The following is an 8,707-nucleotide window of genomic DNA, read 5'->3' on the forward strand; positions in this document are numbered from 1 at the left end:
AAAAGAATCAAGGAGAATAATATTTTGTGAGATGTGCCAAGTGTATCGAATTCAAAACAAAGATTTGGCAGTACTGGGCTTTGAACTCAGGGCCTTGCACTTGTTAGGCCTGTGCTGTACCGCCTGGGCCACACTTAGGCCACACCCACAGCCGGAGAATTCAAATTTCAGTGTCCACAAACATAGTTTTATTGGCTCACCCCATGTTCATTTGCATATTACCCATGGCTGTGTTTGCACTGTGATAGCAGGAGCTGAGGATTTCTATCTGGCCCTGCACAGAAAAAGTCTACTGACTCCTGGTTTAGATCAATAAATGATTTCTTAGAAAAAGTGTGTGTTGTTAAAGACATGATTCAGAATGGCCTACCCTTCTGTGGATCATAAAAGAGGCAGAAAATACAGAAAGGTTTTCAAATTCTTCTTCTTCTTTTTTTTTTTCTCCTTCTCCTTCTCCTCCTCCTCCTCCTCCTCCTCCTCCTCCTCCTCTCCTCCTCCTCCTCCTCCTCCTCCTCCTCCTCCTCCTCCTCCTCCTCCTCCTTCTTCTTCTTCTTCTTCTTCTTCTTATTATTATTATCTGGCCTGAGGTTTGAACTCAGGGCATCGAATTTGCAAAGCAGATCCTCTACCGCCTAAGGTGCATCCCTATCCCTTTTGCTATGGTTATTTTTTCATTCATTTATTTATTTTTGTAGCACTGGGGTTTGAACTGAGGGCCTCACACATGTTAGGCAGGTGCTTGTAGCACTTCAGCCACTCTGCAAGCACTTTCTTTGGCATGGGTGTTTTCAAGATAGGGATTTGTGAACTATTTGCCCAGGCTAGCCTCAAACTGTTATCCTTCAGATCTCAGCCTCCAAGTAGCCACCTGTGCTGAACAAGACTACTGATTACATCAGGAAAAACTCCATTAGTTGACCTTTGCTGGTTTGTGACAGTCTTGCTGTAAGACTGGCCTTGAACTTGTGATCTTCCTGCCTCAATCTTTAGTTGCTTGGATTACAGATGTGCACCACCATGCTTGTCTCATTTTTGTTCTCTTTTCTCCCCACTAATCCAGAACCACTAACAGGTAACTGTTTCTATCTGGAATCTAGTAATACTGTTTATTTTCTTCCCATATGCATGAACACCAGATACTATTTTTCTTTTTAATTTACTCCAATGTTAGGTTTCCTATTAAGATAATTTTTTTTGGTGAAAAATGTCTTTTTTTTTTTTTTTGCGATACTGGGCTTTGAACTCAGGGCCTACACCTTGAGCCACTTCACCAGCTCTTTTTGGTGATGGGTTTTTCTAGCCCAGTGACAAAGGTCATCTTTAACTCCCCTTTTTTTTCTTTTTTCGTTTAATAAATTGATTTTGCAAACAAATTGTATAATCCTCTGATAAATTAACACCTGTAATGGATGCCCCAAATAGAACACAACTGTAAAGGGCTGCTGTGGTGTTACATGCCTGTAATCACAGCTATGCAGGAGGCAGACGAGGAGGCTGCTGTCTGAGGCAGGCCCAGGCAAAAGTTTGAGACCTCATCTCAAAAATCAACTAAATCTGGGAGCAGGTGACTCACCCCTGTAATCCCAGCTACTCAGGAGGCAGAGATCAGGAGGTTCACCATTCAAAGCCAGCCTCGGCAAATAGTATGTGAGTCCCTAGCTCAAAAAACAGCTCTCACAAAAAAAGGTCTGGTGGAGTGGCTCAAGGTGTAGGCCCTGAGTTCAGCCTGAATACCACAAAAAGTAAACTGTAAAAATAAACGCAACGTGTATAGGAACCATTTTACTGCCTATGCAACTGTAAACACCATGTAATACTCCTCAGCAACACAAAATAAAATTTATTTCCTCCCTTCCTTTTTTTCTTTCTTTTTTTTTTTTTCAAAGCTGGTATTGAACCCAGGGCCTTGCACATGCTAGACAAGCACTCTGGCTCTGAGCTACACCCTAAGCTCTTGGTTTTTTGAGACAGGATATCACTATGTAGCCCAGGTTGTCCTCAGCCTCACAAGGTCTGGGATTACAGGCAGGCACTACCACTTGTGGTTATATTTTTAAAAATGTTCACACCAGGGCTGGGGTGGGGGTGTAGCTTAGTAGTGGAGCACTTGCACTTGCCTAAAAAAGAAAAGAAAACCCTTATCATTCGCAATAATCCTAATATAATAATGATAATTCAATGCAAAATGCATTTACATTTATGAAATGTCAAAACATTTATTTACCATAATACATGATGTTAAATTCTGCTGAATGTGTCGTACAGTGGGCTGGGTGATCCCTGGACCATCTTCTAGCTTAGAGAACTTACATTTGGGGGATCTGAAGAGTTCTCAGGTGTTCTGTCTGCTGGACGTAATCCTGCCACGCTCAGGCCTCAGTGAGAAGGGTCAGGACACAGACCGTCCCTCTCCTCCCCTCCCTTTCCCATCAGATTTACATGGGATTAAATATTACCCTCCACATTTGATCTGTTTGTTCAGCCTGACCTCCACATGCTTTGGCTGAGGAAGGAGCCCAGAGAGGAACAGCAAATTTCCTGGGCACCACAGCGAGACCTCGGCTGAGCTGGGGATGGGACTTAGGTCCCATCTGATACCTGGCAAAACATTGGCCAGTTCTGAATTGGATCAGAGATAAGGTTGATATCCAGCCTTGACCTTGAGCAGCCCCAGTTGTCAGAGCTGCTAAGGGGCACATGGAGCTGGTCACCCACAAACATGAATTCAGCCCATTTGATGGCAGTGGCGTCCCACAGAGATCTGTGCTCCATGCTGTCAACACATGACATGGACAGTGTGAAGGCTGTCACAGTCACTTTGTCCAGCCTTTGCCAGAAGGTACATAAATAAAATCAGTAAAGCCACAAGGCGCTGAAGGAGGGATACCAGGCACAACTGCTCAGGTGAGTGGCTCTGTGGTGAGCACGCAGCCAGCACCCCAACCAGCCAACAACAAGAAAGTGAACTCCAGCTGGGCACGGGTGGCCCAGTCTCAACAATGACAAAAGAAGTACCACAAAAGACTGGCAGAACCTTGCACACAGGCTACTGCAACTTCACAAAAATCCTTGCGGAAGGATATCACCCAGCTGGCTCATTTGGCCTGAGGCCACCCTTCTTATCGGTCCTTGTAGCCAGGGCTTATTGTTTCAAAATGTCTTATGACACCTACTAAACTGACTTTAAAATTTTGCTCTTAGCCTGGTGTAGTGGTTCCTTTCTATAATCCCAGCACTCAGGAGGCAGAGGCAAGAGGGTCTTGAGTTCCAGGCCAGCCTGGGCTCCATAGCAAAACCCTGGCTCAAAACAAATAACTAGATAACATAAAAATTAAAACAACTCTCTCTTGCCCTCCATACTTCTCATTTAAATGTTGACAATATTGGGAGGCTGAGATCCGATCCGGAAGATCTTAGTCCAAGGCCAGTCCCAGGCAAATAGTTTGAGAGACCCATCTCCAAAATAACCAGAGCAAAATGGACTGGAGGTGTGGCTCAAGTGGTAGAGCGTCTGCTTTGCAAATGTGACGCCCTGAGTTCAAACCCCAGTTCCACCAAAAAGAAAAAGTAAATAAATTAAGGCTGCTAACAGATAGGTAAAGAAAGTCCCCCACCCCCGCCCCCGCCCCAGGATGTCTTGTTGTAGTGACAGGGGGATGACTTTAGCTGGGGCAAGCTTTTCAGGGAAGTGAAAACTGGGCTGAGATCATCAGGCTTGAGCCTGCCACCCATTCCTTCCTTCTTTTTTCTCTCCTTTTATTTTCCTTTTCCTTCCTTCCTTTCTTCCTTCTTCCTTGCCTCCCTCCCTCCCTCCCTTCCTTCCTTTGTGCTGTGGATGAACCCAGGGCCTCCCACCTGCTAGGCACACAGTTACACCTCTGCCCTAGGCTTGGCTTGGTCTCATAACAGCTTGCTTTTTTTTTTTTTCCAGTGCTGGGATTTGAACTCAGGGCTAACACCTTGAGCCACTCCACCTGCTCTTTTTTGTGATGGGTTTTTTCAAGATAGGTGTCACTCAATCTATTTGCCTGGGCTGGCTTTGACCTGTGATCCTCCTGATCTCTGCCTCCTGAGTAGCTGGGATTACAGGCATGAGCCACGGGAGCCCGGTTCCTAGCAGCTTTAAGAAGTCATTGTGGGCTGAACTGTGTCCCCCTGCAATCCATATGGTGAGAACCTCCCAATGTGACCTTAAGTAGAATCTTGGGGTTGGGAGTCTGTCTCAGTGGTAGGGACCTCCTAGTGTGCCCAGCGCCCTGGGTTTCATTCTCAGTACCATGGAAATAAAAGATGGAAAGAAGAAAGAGAGAGAGAAGGAAGGAAAGAAGGAAGGAAGGAGAGGGAGGAAGGGAGGGAGGGAGAGAGAGGAGAGAGAGAGAGAGAGAGAAAGAAAGAAAAGAAAAATCAGGCTCTCTCCTGAGCTGACGTGAAAGGCAGCCATTCGTGTGGTCCTCCCACACACTGGTGTCCTCACAAGAAGGGCACAGAGGGGAGAAGATGGGGAGACGTGGAGAGGCATCGTCTACAAGCCGAGGGGAGAGGCCTCAGAAGGGCTGAGAGTTAATAAACGTCTGGTTTGACCGCCAGTCTGTGGTTCTTCATTTCAGCAGCTACTGCAGAAGGCGAAGGGTGGCCAGGAATTCAGGCCCTGGTGACTTGGTGGCTCAGCCCCCGCCCCGCCCGCACCCACCAGGGGCAGGATGGCCAAGAGGTCCAGGCCCACAGCCATCGGGGCCTCCTTGCCGGCTTTGCCTGTGACCCTTGGACCCAGCAGCCATAAAACAATCACCAGGGTGAGATGCTGGCTAGACATGGAGGGCTGGGGACAGGCCAGGGTGGTGTGGACCACGCCGTGAAGTGAGGGCAGCCTATTTTACAGAAGTTGGGGGACTCACTGCCTATGGCTGCCAAGGAAGAACCCAAGTACCTTACACCTGGCCCATCCAGCCCATGTAGAAACTTCTAGACCCATCCAACCTTCTCTCCATGGGACCAAGCCCTTAGTCACCCACCTGCCTCTATCTCCCAGAGCTCATTCTAGTCTGGTCCCACAGGCCTCCTTGCTGTTCCTCCAACCTCAGGGCCTTTGCACTGGCTGTTTCCTGTGCTCTACCCCTATTCCCACATACCTGCCTAAGCCACTCCTTCACCTCCCCAGGCCTTTGCAGGGAGGCTTTCTTGCTCACTTCTGGTTCCCCCACCTTCCCATCACCTTCTCCTGCTGGTTTTCCTACTTTTTGTCTCTCCATTGTATCTACTCGCTCAGCTGGAATGATGTCATCCTCAACATGGTCCACCCAGTTGGAGGATGTGTAAATTAAGTTCTCTGTTGTGTCCCCAACACCTGGCATACAGCAGGTGCTTAATGATAGACATAGGGGTGAATGAATGCATGCATGGATGAATTCTCAGGCTAACGTCCTCCCCTGTGCAGGAAGGGCAGAACAAGTCAACCACACTCCTCCCTCCAGGCATTTGGGGACCCTGGTCCAAATGTCTCATCTTCCCACCCCCAGAGCACACTTCCTGGAAGACCCATGATGAAAGAGAATAGGGCTGAGGTTCTAATTAGCCCAATTGCCCAAGAGATCAGAGTCCCCTGTGGCCTCCCAGCCCAGGCCTGCCTCTGCCACGCCCAGGTCACATGTCACTAGTGTTACTCACCCAGCCTGGCCCAGAGGGAGTGGGAGGGGGAAGACCAGAAGGAAGGACGATTAGAAGTAGGAGAAGAGGAAGAGAAGGAGGCAGAGGAGGAGGAGAAGGAATTAGAATAAGATGAAGAAGGGGAGGAAGAGAGGACAGGAAGGCCACTGTTCCTGGACTTTCTCGCTCAGCTCCTTCCCCTAAAAGGAAGTGTGGGGAGACTTTTGGAGTGATGAACAGGTGACACAGTGACTAGGGCAAGTCCTAACTGGAGTTGGGGACCTGGGTGTGGCCTCAGCTTGCAGCTGATACAGGCAAGGACCATGGTGAGTCATATATACTTATTAGCCCCTCTAATAAGTGCACAGTGAGGACTGTCCTTATATGACCAGAGTCATGACTGGACCAAAGGGCCCCAGCAGCCGGAAAGCGACAGGCGGGTCCAGCGAGGATCACGGGACTGTGGTGAGATGTCTGTCTCACAGATATGCAAGCTAGTCATCAAAGCCACAACCACAAAGATGGCCAGCACTTCTTTTTTTTTCAGTACTGGGGCTTGAATTCAGACTTCTACTGCCTGAGCCATACCTCCAGTCCATTTTGTTCTAGTTATTTTGGAGATGGGGGTGGCTGGCCTCGAACCTCAATTCTCCCAGTCTCAGCCTCAGAAGTAGCTAGGATTCCAGGCGTGAGCCATGGGTGCCTGGCAGGGATAATTTGTCTGTGTGTCTGTGTGTCTGTGTGGTACCAGGGATGGAACCCAGGGCCTTATTCGTACCAGGCAAATGCCCCGTACTGATCCACACGCCTGGCCCAGGGGCCACTCAGGCCCCTCCCCATTCATGGATTATTGGTTAGGATTCTTCTCTTCCCATCGGTTAGCATAAGTTTTAAAAACACCTGAAAAAGAGAAAGACTTGTTCTCTCTTTCTGCTTCCAGCTTCCACCTGGTCTCACCATGCTCCCTTTGTATTTCCCTTCCCTAATTTTCAATAAACTCCATTTACACCCACCTGTTCTGCCATGGATTCTTCCACATGGGACACAAAGAATTCTGAAGTCTTCTGATGACAGACTGCATTGTTGCCACTAACAATTCAGGATCTTAACACACTAAAAATTTTAAATCCAGTATTGTTTTATGTTTATTGCACATCTTTTATTCGAGGGCTAAATTTCCATCAGTAATTCTAGATCAGTATTTAGAATTCATAAAATTTAGTTAAAATGTGGATTCATAAGGCTGCCCATTGATCTTGGTGCAGCTCAGTGGTGAGTGCTTGCCTCCCATTGCAAGGCTGAGGTTCATCCCCAGAACTGCACACACACACAAAATTGTCCAGCCAGGCACCGAGGGCTCACGCCTGTAATCCTAGCTATTCAGGAGGCAGAGATCAGGAGGATCTCAGTTCAAAGCCAGCCCGGGAAATAGTTTGCAAGAACCTATCTTGGGAAAAAAAAAAAAAAAAACCTTTCACAAAAAAGGGCTAGTGGAGTGGCTCAAGGTGTAGGCCCTGAGTTGCAAGAAAAAAAAAAAAGTTGTGCATTAATAAAATGGAGAAACTTTTTAAACTTTAAGTTAACAAAAATGAAGTAAGGAAGGGTGTTCTAGGAAGAGGAGACAGCAAGTGCAAAGGTCCTGAGGTAGCACCACACTCAGTGTGTAGGTAAGGCGGTGTGGAGTGAGGGAGTGGGGTACTGTGGATGATGACGCTAGATGGTACATTTGTCTGGATTTTGCTACTGTAACAGATACCAGAGATAATCAGTTTACAAAGAAGAAAAGTGGCACTACAGGTGTGGCTCAAATGGTAGAGCACTGCTTTTCAAGCGTGAAACCCTGTGTTCAAGTCCCAATCCCACAAAGAAAGAAAAGAAAAACAAAGACAGGGTTATTTTGGTTTACAGTTTTGGAGGTTTCAGTGCCTGCCTAGTTGGTCTTGTTGTTTGAACCTGTGGCACAAACAAGAATCTCACTCAGTGCCATATCCCCCAATGACCTAACTCCCTCCCTGCCACCCAAGCCTCTTAAAGGCCCATCACCTCCAAATAGCACCAAGCTGGAGACCAAGTCTGTAACACACGGGCCTTTGAGAATATTCTCGATTCAAACCATAGCACACGGTGAGGGAGGTGGCACAGCTCACTTACAGCCTTTTGAGGCGTAAATGAGAAAACACTGGGGAGAGGGAAGGGCGGAAGTTGGGAGGACAAGTGACTGGGATTATAGATGTGATGAGTTCTTTCCAAGTCTTCTAGGCACTTTGTAACATATCAAAAATTGTCATAAGCTATAGTCACCCCACTGTGCTGTAAGAAAGCTAGAATTTATCCCTCCCACCTGACCACATTTTTGGTACCAATACCCAGACTTCTCTCCATCCCTTCTCTTTATTTGGCTGCACTGGGGTTTGAACTCAGCGCCTCATGCTTGCTATGCAGGTGCTCTGTTGCTTGAGCCATGCCCTCGGCCCTTTTTTGTGATGGGTTTTTGAGAGAGGGTCTCACGATCTATTTGCCTGGCCTGGCTTCGAACTGTGATGCTCCTGATCTCTGCCTCCTGGGTAGCTGAGATTACAGGCGTGAGCCACCGGTGCCCGGCCCTTCAGCAGGTTTTGATGAGATGAGGGGGAAGTGGTGGCTGCTAAGAGCACCAGAGTTGCTCAGAGCCATAAACGGGATGACGCTAGGCTGACAGGAGTCCAGAGGTCATGCATAAGAAGCTGTGTCCACCGGCGGGCGGCCCAGACAGGAGCCCTCCCACAAAGGCTGAGTAAATATTAGCACGGATCACTCCAGCCTGGCCAAACCACATGAGCCCCCAAAAAGCAAACGCAGAGTGGAAATTTGGAACCTGGAGACCAAGGGGGAGGTCGCTACACCCCCGTCCAAAGGGGCTCGTACTGTGGACAGGATCCCCTTTGCATGGTGGATAACGGACAGGGTCGTTCTCTGCGGGGCATCCTGGGCCCTGCAGGGTGCTAAGCAGTGTCCCTGGCCTCCACCCACTCCATGCCAGGAGCTCCCCAGTTGTGACAGACACAGATGTCCCCAGACCTCACCA

This window comes from Castor canadensis, chromosome 14, assembly GCF_047511655.1.
Source record: "Castor canadensis chromosome 14, mCasCan1.hap1v2, whole genome shotgun sequence".
NCBI classification, from domain to species: domain Eukaryota; kingdom Metazoa; phylum Chordata; class Mammalia; order Rodentia; family Castoridae; genus Castor; species Castor canadensis.